The sequence below is a fragment of the Sinocyclocheilus anshuiensis genome, unplaced genomic scaffold, assembly GCF_001515605.1.
Source record: "Sinocyclocheilus anshuiensis isolate Anshui unplaced genomic scaffold, SAMN03320099.WGS_v1.1 scaffold2666, whole genome shotgun sequence".
NCBI lineage: Eukaryota > Metazoa > Chordata > Actinopteri > Cypriniformes > Cyprinidae > Sinocyclocheilus > Sinocyclocheilus anshuiensis.
Window position 1 is genome coordinate 22,859 of NW_015555902.1, and position 9,883 is coordinate 32,741.

At 39.0% G+C, this 9,883-nt stretch overlaps 1 long non-coding RNA gene across 1 annotated transcript in view; it reads right to left on the bottom strand.

Moving 5' to 3' along the window:
- Window positions 1–540: 540 nt before the first annotated feature.
- LOC107675920 (uncharacterized) overlaps window positions 541–9,883 on the bottom strand; it is a 17,736-nt gene continuing 8,393 nt past the window's right edge. Inside the window, exons 2-4 of the long non-coding RNA XR_001632657.1 lie at window positions 4,897–4,903; window positions 1,958–1,963; window positions 541–631 (exon numbers count right to left, since the gene is read on the bottom strand). This is a non-coding gene — a long non-coding RNA (uncharacterized LOC107675920). The remainder of the gene's footprint in view (window positions 632–1,957; window positions 1,964–4,896; window positions 4,904–9,883) is intronic.

Here is a 9,883-nt window from a genome sequence, read left to right on the forward strand (position 1 = left end):
TTTCGCTGTCAAGCACGGAAAGGTTGGAGACGGTTGGATGGAGTTTGGGGTTGAATAGAAGTTATTGTGAATTCCAAGCATCTCAGGAAACCACAAAAAGCCAGTATGAACATAGCGTCGAGTCTACGAGCGGTATGGAGTGAGTGGTACCCTGTGGGGAGAATGTGGATACATTTAGAAAGGATGTCGAAAGTTATCGGCTGTCTAGCGTCCAGGCTTGGAGAATGAGAGCACTGAATTCCTTTGATCAAAAGATGTTTGAGAATGGTTTATTTCAGGAGAGGGGGCACCGTAGATTAATTTGTGAAGAAAAAAAAAATAATAATTGAATGCCGCTTAGATAACCTTTGATTGACCGGGCTTGGAGGATCTCACAGGTGTTAAGGTAGGAAACGAAAGATGTGATTGAGAGGAGGGAGAAATCGGGAAATGGCAGGTTGTACGAGAGGTGGAAAGCTTTAAATCATGTGTACTGAGGTTTAGGTTGGAGAGAAGGGTTAGAAGGTAAAATAAGGAGGGGCCGTAACCTTTTGTGGAGGCAGCCTCACGCACTGATTAGCCTCTGGTGCTTAGGGAAGCACGTAGGAAGAGGTAGAAGGAAATGAGGGAGGAGGCCAGTAAGCTTGCGTTGCTGGCTGATGCTGCCCTGCTTGGACGTCTGCAGCAGGGGCTGCTGGCCATTGATAGGAAAAAGGAGTAGCGGAAGGGTAAGAGTAAGGTGGCTGAGCTTGAATGGCTAGCGGAGGCAGCCTCACGCTAACGTCTGCCGCCGGAGGTAGAAAGGAGGGGGAAGGATAGGAGTTTGGGAAGCTACGCCAGCAGGCAACGTTGCGTGCAGCGCTGTAGCTGAAGGCGCCGCAGTGATTGGTTGAGAAGAGGAGTGAGGCAGAGCAGTGTGAGGAGCAGCTGAGTCTGGGGCGCGGCCCAGGCTTGCTGACGGCCTGCTGCGTCTTGAAGCTCGAGGGGAGCCGGAACTTGATCTGGAAGACAACGTAATTTTGAATGAAGTGGGGAGCTATGAGGAAGAGGTGCATGGGCTGCAATTGTCAGCCGAGGCAGCCTGATGTTTAAATCGGCTTCCGGGTTAGTGTCTGCTATGGGAGCTGGAGGCCACTAAAAAGAAAAAAGGGGTCATTAGAAACAGAGGCGGAGGCAGCCTCATGCTTCCTTCAGCTGCTGTAGGCCACGGGAAGGGAGTGGGGTTTGTGACATCCTGGAGAGCCTGTGCAGCCTGCACCGCTAGCAGAGGCAGCCTCACGCTAGTGTGTGCTATAGGAGCTGAAGGCTACTGAAAAGGAAAAAGGATTATAAGTAACAGGAGGAAAGACTGAGATGTGAGGGCATATGTTGCAAGCGTAAGCAGCTTTGTGCTTGTTTCAGCTGTTGTAGCTGTAGGCCACGGGGCTTGTGATATTCGGGGGGAAAATGCTGGAGAGCCTGTGCAGCCTGCACAGCTTGCAGAGGCAGCCTCGTGCTAGTGTGCTACGGTAGCTGGAGACCACTGAAAAGGGAGAGGTTAGAAGTAGCAGGAGAAATATGATGATTTTGACAACATCATAAAATTACAAAAAGACATGCTTTTCCTCTTAACCACACAATTAGTAGTAAGTATTGAAACAGCAAAATACAGAAAATCTGAGTAATTTCATTGAGTGTTCTACGCAGTTTTGCGTCTTGGTTACAAAAAATGACATCAACATCCATAATGTCATCACGTCCTTTAACAACAAACGACCTACCTTTAGCGACTTTACTTAATATTATTGCAACAAGGCCTGCGGTGCTAGCGGAGGCAGTCTCACACTAGCAACTGCTACGTGAGCTGAAGGCCCGGCTACATGTGGCGCTGCGGCCGGAAGAGCCTCGGTGAAAAGTTGAGCCGAAGCGGGGAGCGAATGAGGTTTTGCTGCAGTGAGAACTGGGGTGCGGCCCAGGCTCGTTTAAGAACCGCTGCGACCCAAAGCTCGAGGAGAGCCGGGTCTTGTGCGGGATAATGATAGTGTCGAATGGGCGAGTTCGAGGCTTTACTCGATCTATTGGCCGCCTTAGCTGATTTGCAGGATGACGAATAGATCGTACAGATCAGCTTTGTTTACCCTCCGTGAGAATGGTTCGTCGGGAAAAAAAAAATCAGTGTTTGCTTCCGCCTTCAATACTATCCACTTTCCGATCTGAGGATATATTGGCATGGCCGAATGATACGAGGATGTCGGGGAAGTTGGAAGTCTCGCCGGTGGAAGCGAGGTTAAGCCACGGTGTTGTGGAGAGCGTATGGCTGGTCGAGCCGAGCGACGGCCGCGATGAAGCTCGGCGGAGGTGACTGGCGGAAAAGGAGTGAGCCTAGTGCCGGCAGATTGCGACGGAGGATACGAAAGATCCCCAGTACAGGTCTCGCCGTCGTACGGAAAAAGTTGAGTCTGTGATATAATGGCTAAAGGAGCAAAACCGAATGCTGGAAAACTTTCGTGGAACTGAGGTAAGTTGGCTGTATATATACACGTATGTGCTTGTTAAGGTGATTAGCTGACGAGCGCCACCTGGGCCAGACTGATTGATTATCTGATCGTGCGCCTCCCGAACCATGTTAATAAAACATCATATAGTTTTAAACAAACTAATAAACGTAATGTGATGCATAATCAGGCATACACAAATGAAACAGCTCGTCTACTTTATGGGCAGGTGAGCCAGTGCCGCACTAAAAGATTAATCCACTTGAAAACATTGAACTGTATAGAAAAAACTGAATCAGTCCTAAACTTGTAAATGTGTTCTGCATTATTCAGCATTTCTAGACTATTTTAAGTTGTGAAGTGAGATGGATCTATTGAAATTTAGTGCATGGATTCAGCAGACAGATTGGTTGTGATCGTACTAAGAGGGGCAGAGTGACGCTGCCCTCCCGAGCTCAACAGCGGCCCACATTTTTCCAATGGTGAAAGGGACCAGCCCACTTGCATTTACGTTATGTGAACATAGGTCAGGACAGTGCTATAAAGAGAAAGTGTGTATGATTATTAGTTTGCTTATGTTAAAACCGTGTATTCCAAATTGATGGGAATTTTATATGAAATCCAAATACATAAATCTTAAATTTCTCTCTCTCTCTCTCTCTCTCTCTATATATATGTATATAGAATATGTGCATACATCTGCAGTAAGCTGCAGTATGTTTATGTGGTTCAGCACTGGTTAAACTTGAGACCTCACACATTCCATAAAAACACACAAATTCCCATCAGAACGCATCTAGAGCTGCTGGATTAAATCTGTAAATTGATCACACACATACATACTTTCAAATGCCACTAGATTATGAGTGAATGAGGAGTAAATGGGTAAATACACAGATATGCTCATTCGTGAAAAGGGTTAACGAGATAGCAGAAACCATGAGCCTCTTACAGCCAAATCATTTAGCATGATCCAATGAACGGTGTATGTATCTGCATATGTGTGTGTGTGTGTGTATGTATGCAAATGTGCTTGCAGCCTGTACACTTGTATATTAGAACAGAACTATCAATCAAAACAGGTCAGTAATGGCATTTCTCACACATTGTTGGTCTCTAAACCCAAATCCCAGTGGGCAGCTAGTATATGTGACACTGAGGTTAAGCTGTCCAGATTTAAAATGTTAAAATTTTTATAAGCCATTAAAATGTTTATAAGCAACTGAAAAAAGCACAAATGTCAGGGCATGTCAAAACTTTTCCAGGGCCCCAAAACACCCTCGGACCCCAGAGGGTTAAAGTAATTGCCATATCTCATCACGATGACAGGGTTGCAGCAGTGACAGCGGCCCTGCCTCGTGATGGATGATTGGCCCATTAAATATTGTTCATCATAATTGCTGATATTTGTATGCGAGAATTGTTTTGATGAATCTTAATATGATTTTAAAGTAGCTGTATATATATTGCTGATAAACATTTTACCACATTTCATGCGATCCTTCAGAAGCATGTGTGAAGCTGGAAGAGACGGCAGCATGACTTTTAATGTGACCTTAAGCATACTGCTCACTAAATATCATGAGGGGAAAGGTTAGAGACTCTGTGTGTGTATGATTCAGTATGCAACATTTATGAGTCACCTGGCATCATGTTTTATTAAATAACTATGCATTTAGCATTCAGAACTTCACAACGCATTCATTCGGAGTAATTTGAACGGAAATTTTTATAATACTAATCGAATAACATGCCCTTTTTTATTTTGAAATTTACTGGCTAAATTAAAATGGTTTTAAAATAATATTCACAATGTTGCTTTAACGTAAACAGCAAAAAGTGTTCAAAGTTCAAATCATTCTATAAATAATTTCTGTTTATTTAAAAAATTTTTTTTTAAATAAAATCTGATTTAATGAATCGTTTGTGTCCCCACTCTTACTGACTTCTAATGTATAAGGCATTTTTGTGAAAAATATATGAAGGTAAATATTTGTGTTTTTATTACGTATATTATATTATATTATATTATATTATATTAGATTACATACTATTTATTAGCATTTTGAATTAGTTTTTTTTTAATATTTGTGTTTATATTACGTATATTATATTATATTATATTATATTAGATTACATACTATTTATTAGTATTTTGAATGTTTTTTTTAATATTTTCACTAATTTGTTTTAGCAATTTTGTTATGTGCTTTGTCAATGTAGTACTTCAACTTATTATTTCAGTTAGTTGCAAAGGCATTTCTAATTTAAGTTTGTCATCTAATATTGATTTTTGTCAGCTTATTCCATTTTAAAAAAATAATTTTTAATAGTTTTAGTTAACAATAACAACACTGGTTCATTTAGCGAAAACGTTTTTAATTTTAAACTATTTATTTAGCGAAATGTAGGTTTTTTTTTTAACCAAATTTATTTATTATACATTTTTGCTTATATTGTATCAAGAATACTGCATATTCAGACACCCTACTCATTTTAATACATTTTGCATATATAGTAGAGAAGTATGCATATTCAGTTGCAGGGAGTATCTTTGTTAGCACACTGCAGATTTATTGAAATTTACTTGATTGTTTGAACAATTATCCATCTTTTAGGGTATGAGAATTAAAGAAATCAGACACAAGGAAGAGATGGCACTATAAAAATTAAATTTAGTAGAATTGAATGGAAATAGACAAAAAAGAAAAAAAGAAAATCAGAGACAGGATATTAAGACCTGGATGAGCTCCAGAGCTTCCCGTTCAGCAGGTCCGCACATGCTGAGGACTCTGGGTAAAGCGTCATGCAGGCGCGAACACTGAACACAGAAAGAGTCACTTATCAGCAGAAGACGCTGACCTGAAAATGTCTCCTGCTGGTTTACAGCTCAGCGCACTGCAGTCATCCCTTCTTTATAAACTAGATTGCAAAATGGATTAACTGCTGTTCGTTAATCCATTCCAAGTGTGTCAATTTTGCTGGGACGCTTCTGCTGAAACCTTCTTTCGAGTGTTGCAGGCTGGGTAAAGGGATAGTTCACCCAAAAATGAAAATTTTATGTTTATATCCTTACCCCAGGGCATCCAAGATGTAGGTAACTTTGTTTCTTCAGTAGAACACAAACGAAGATTTTAAACTCAAACCGTTGCAGTCCGAACTGTCCTGAGCGCGTTCTCAACAGCCAGCGCGTGACGTGTCTTCTTCTTCTTCTTCTTCTTCTTGCTTTACAGCAGATCGCAGACTTATAAGTGCATTACCACCACCTATCTCTCAAATGATACGTAATTCCCCCGGAACTGCTTCCGTTTACAACAGTGAGCGCAAGCTAGATTCAAGTGATTATTACGTTTTGAATATGGATATTTTTCTTACAAAAACGCATCGATTCGCTACAGGAGGCCTTTGTTCACCCCCCGGAGCCGTGTGAGACACTTTTTTTTTATGGAAGGGCGCTTTTTATTTCACGTCTTTTGAACCAAAGCACTGCAACACATGCTGAGTGCAACGATAGAGCCTGAAAGATCAAAGACAATTTTTTATTTATCTCAGACTGGATTCGTCTGAAAGAAGAAAGTCATATACACCTAGGATGCATCGGGGGTGAGTAAAAAACAACCTAATTTTAATTTTTGGATGAACTAACCCTTTAAGGGTGCTTCTAGACAACAACCACACTCTCTTGAGCCTGCAACTGCCATAGGTGTAGCCTACATCATATTACTTTTAGCGTCTTATCTACTCTCTCTCTCTAATTGGATCATTGATGTTGGATCGACTTTTGCAGAGAGGAAATGTAAGTAGACTGATGCGATTATCTCTTTAACACTTGGTGTGTGGGTATGAGCATGTGTGTGCGTGTGTGTATCTGAAGACTCATATGTTTTTCATAGACACATTGTTGCCCGAGGGGCAACTTTTCTCTGAAAGTAAACAAGTAAATAATAACAGATAAAAAAAAAGGAGAAAAAAAGTGCACTTAGAGGTACTGAGTCATCGCTGCATAACTGTCAATCAAAGCTACAGTCAGTGTGTCAGCAGCCATAGAGAAACTGCCATCAGTCTGCACTCTGGCCTGCATCTTTCAGCTTTGCACATGCCTTGATGTTTCATCTGTTACTTTAAGGAACCACAGTAATCTAATTAATTTGTCATAGAACAAAAATGCAAAATTTTACTGTTTTTACTGTATTTTTGATCAAATAAATGCAACCTTTTAATTATCCCAAACATTTGACTGGTAACATTTATAAAAATTTATTTGTATATAAAGTATATAAAGATTAATACGTATCTTTACATATAAAGATTAATTTAGATGTGAGGATGCAATAAAACACACACAAAGAGAGAGAAAGAGAGAGCGAGAGAGAGAGAGAACTGGTTTACACAATGACTTCACTCTGCAGGAATTTGCATATGATTTGCATGTGATATGAATATGACCCTCCACACACACATATTGTCAACTGCTGTATGCATACACAAACATGTTTTGTCATCTACACAGCCAACAAAATCTCTACCTGAATCATCATTGCCAACATCTGCATTGAGTTTGTGCATAACCTAGATCCATTCATAATGCAGTCCACACTACAATCGCTTCAGAAATACAAACACGCAATAGCTTGATCTCATCTTGTCTCTGATGTATACATTCACAAAAGCAGTCAGTGAGGACAGCCACGTCAAATCTGTCAACTCTCAGTCTCCGGGGATGTTCTGCAAGTGTGTGTGTGTGTGTGTGTGTGTGTGATCAGATCATGATCCTCCGGCGCTGAATCTTGTCAATGCCTGTTAATCAATCTGCCAAAAGATGCCTCACATACAGCGGGCTACAAAAAAAAAAAAAAGACCACAGTGAAATAATGATTTTACCCTTTAAATAAGCTGAATTTTTAAGAACGAAAATAAATAAATAAAAGGTGTTTAAAAAAATTATACATATTTAAGATTCTCCAACATTTTTAGGTCTCTGATCAAATATGCAGATTTTTCGGTGTCCATCTAAACACCCTTGAGAATGTTTCAAACAGCATCTAATACAAATCATGCTGAATGACATGATTTCACACAAACTTGTGGAGTTCATGGAGCTCTAATGTTGTTGTTGTTGTTGTTATTCAAACCAAGTACCTAATTAGACATTCTGAAATTCATGTTCATTTTTAAATTCAACAATTTTCACTCAAAATGCAATGCTCTATTTTATTAAACTATAAAAATGCAAAATAGAAGCATTTTTTACTAGTAGTCTTAGACTTCTGGACCCCACTGTAAAATAAATGATCCGCCGCTGTCCATGGTGCTCATTGAAAATATATACAGATTTATATGTAATGCAGTGTTGGGAGTTATTGGGGATTTGGGGCAACGATGTAACCAAAAAGAAAAAATGCCCCCTAAATTCAAGATAACGGGGCAAAAAATGCCCCTGCAGAATTAAGCTAGATCTATTACATCTGTCCTGATTAAAGTGAAATGTGAAATGAATGAAAAGAGTCGAATGCGGCATTACGTTTACAGTAGCTTTTTATGCACGGGTTGCAGCTTTGAGCATAATAACCAATCATACACAATCAGAAGTGTTTTGATTTGTCATCGTGGAGAACAAGTTTTTGAGTCTGTGTACTCACTGAATTCTGAATCTGCATTTGCAAATTCTCTCATCATCATAAACAACAAAGTGCAGAAAATAGTAAAGAGTATTTCAGAGTGTAGACAGCTTCAGTGATTATAATGGTGGTTTTTGCCAAAATGCAACCTTTGAAAAGGTAAAAAATGTCCTTGGAAATCAGTTCAAGGGAGCTAATATTACCCCTTAATAGAAATGTTAATTTCTGATCCTGCATACATGGAATATGTGTATATCATTATCTCATATGTTTTTTGTCTGCATTATACGTTCTACATTTAAACCTAATCTAATAATTCAATTATTTAATTAATTCACTTGGCTAGAATTCCCATGAAAACAAACACATAAACACGAATAGCATCAAAGATAATTTAGAGCGAATGTAACAAGCATTTGTGATAAAGAAAAAGAAAAAACTTCCAGGGACTGTGAAATACAATTTTATTTTCTCATCCTCTAACTGTCCACCATTCAAGATCTGAATGAATAATTAGCTAAACCTGACAATGAGAACATTTACCAGCCATAAATATATATATTTACTTTTCATGAAACAATATTATTTTCTTAAAAATATGTACAATAATCTTGATAACAAATTCTCTTTAAAAAAAAAACTAAAAAGAAAATGGTAATCCACATGCCCTCATTAAACAGATTGGATAACGCACAAATTGATGCCAACTGTTGATGATTTAATTTCTCCTAATGTTTGGAAATTTAATTTCACTCTTTAGCAGCTCATTTGATAAGTGATGTTTGGAGTTAGCGTCCAGGGGATTATGGGCTATTAATTATCCATGTCAGCAGTGTCAGAGACTGATCTGCAGAAGGGAAATGTCATCTGGCGGGAGTGTGTGTATGTGTGTGTGTGTGTGTGTGTGCTGAGCAGAAGACAGATATGGCTGCCACATAACAGCAAACAAGCAGCAGATTACATTCATGTACCAGATTTTCTTGAAAACGTAGAAACGGATGTTACAGCTTTAAAGTAAAAAAAAAAAAACATCTTATACTCAATCATTTTCCCCAGTAATTTCCAGCTCCTCTCTTGTATCAGGCTCATTATAAAATAAACAGTTCAGCAGTGAAGCAGTTCCCTAAACATAGATAAGTAGAAGTCTGACTCATTTTAGTTAAAAAAAAACAGATCACTCAAAAGTGTTCCTGGAAGTCCCTGAGCAGCACTTTGTGTTCTTTTTGTAGGGAAATAAATATCTGGCTATAAATATAAATCCCACAGACTGATATTGAAGGAGGGATATCAAGAGACTTGGGGATAGACTCTTTTGAGCCAGTAACAGACCAGAACAACCTAGCAACCACCCAAAACACCCTAGCAACCATATATCAACATGCTAAAACCACTCAGAATACCTAGAACTAGAACATTCTAGCCAAATTAAATCACAACAGGCAAGTAACTGTAAACCCTAACATCATGGTGACAAGTTTAAAGGCCTGATCACACCAAGATGAATATTGTTATGTAAAACTATGACTGTCAGAAAATCTAATCACACTTTCTTTTAGTCTGTCAGTCCGTACATTTGTGTTGGTGTGAACTGGCCTTTAAACAGGTATAATTTATTATTATTATTATTATTATTAACACTACAAAACAGGCTTTGCATAAAGATTTGAGCCACATTTTCCAAAGATTAACTGTTTTGTCACCTGATAAAGTTTGGGTTCCTTGCTACTGTTGCCTTTGGATTGTTTAGTTGGGGTTTAAAGGGGTCATATGATGCGATTTCAAGTTTTCCTTTCTCTTTGGAGTGTTACAAGC